The 1,506-nt window shown below is 47.0% G+C and overlaps 1 protein-coding gene across 1 annotated transcript in view; it reads left to right on the forward strand.

Annotated features, from left to right (window-relative positions):
• Nucleotides 1-1,506, forward strand: part of tmem88b (transmembrane protein 88 b) — a 14,232-nt gene that overhangs the window by 1,301 nt on the left and 11,425 nt on the right. The window lies entirely within an intron of this gene.

Below are 1,506 nucleotides of genomic sequence, written 5' to 3' on the forward strand. Positions count from 1 at the left end.
TGAAATAAAATAAAGAAAATGGTTATAAAACAATAGAAATAGAAGTAGCACTATATACATAATGGCAACTGTGGCAGTGATGACTAAATACATGTCCATTGGGGTGGAAGCAGAGTAAAGACTGTTGAGGGGGTGGGTGGAATGACCATAGGGGGAGCAGCAGCATGATCATGGCCCTACCAATACCTAATATGTGGGTGGTTTTGTATCCTGCACCTGTGGAAGTGCTGGATGTGCCCGTACTAAAAGTACTAAGGAGAGGAAGAAGAACAATACCCATACAAACACTGCCTTAATTCTCTTGAGTGTACTTACATACCACCAACACGTATTCTCCTCTTTGCTATGGCATTAGTTTTACCCTGCACTAGTGGAATATTGCTCAATACACTTTTACACAACTTCTGAACTAACATTGTTAAGTTCTAGACCTTTCTGGTCTGCCCTGATAGATTTATCACTTTGGTGTAGAGCGGTGCTGAGCGGTGCTGAAGGTAGGGGTATTTCTGGGAGGAAGGCTGGCAACTGACCCTGGTCCATTGTTCAGGCTGGTTTGGACAACGCTTAGTAAGGGGAGGAGCTGTCTCTTATACACATCTAGATGTGTATAAGAGACAGGTGTAAAACAGATGGCCAAGTAATGGCCAAGTGTAGGCCAAGTAACGGCCAAGTGTAGGCCAAGGTGTGGCCAAGTGTAGGCCAAGTGTTGGCCAAGTAATGGCCAAGTGTAGGCCAAGTGTTGGCCAAGTAATGGCCAAGTGTAGGCCAAGTGTAGGCCAAGTGTAGGCCAAGTAATGGCCAAGTGTAGGGCCAAGTGTAGGCCAAGTGTAGGCCAAGTGTAGGCCAAGTGTAGGCCAAGTGTAGGCCAAGTGTAGGCCAAGTATAGGCCAAGTGTTGGCCAAGTAATGGCCAAGTGTAGGCCAAGTGTGGGCCAAGTTCTTATACACATCTAGATGTGTATAAGAGACAGGTGTAGGCCAAGTGTTGGCCAAGTAATGGCCAAGTGTAGGCCAAGTGTGGGCCAAGTAATGGCCAAGTGTAGGGCCAAGTAACGGCCAAGTGTAGGCCAAGTGTAGGCCAAGTGTAGGCCAAGTCTTGGCCTTATGTCACAATGAGTGAACTAGTTGGACTCTTCCTGCACCCCCGACCTTAGACCTGAACAACAACACTTCACTAACAATGGGAGGTTGACGTAGAACACGGTTGAGGTAACGACGTCTGGCAGCGACACATCTCAAGTGGACCTCTTTCGTAGCGTGGTTGGGGTCAGGGTTAACAGTCGGATGAGGTATGCGGGTGATGTGTATTTGTTGGGTAAAAGTAAGAAGGGGTGGTTAAAAGAAGATRAGTACCCACGTATACCCTATGTCTCTGGCCAGGAGTTTATCATGGTCAGGAAAAACTCGTTCAGATTCCGAGTGTTTAATAGTCACATGTACAGAGTTGCAGGTGTGATTGCAGGGTACAGTGAAAATCTTGGGCTTGGAGCTCCAACATGCAGGACTA

The sequence above is a fragment of the Salvelinus sp. IW2-2015 genome, unplaced genomic scaffold (genome assembly GCF_002910315.2).
Source record: "Salvelinus sp. IW2-2015 unplaced genomic scaffold, ASM291031v2 Un_scaffold1212, whole genome shotgun sequence".
Taxonomy (NCBI): Eukaryota; Metazoa; Chordata; class Actinopteri; order Salmoniformes; family Salmonidae; genus Salvelinus; species Salvelinus sp. IW2-2015.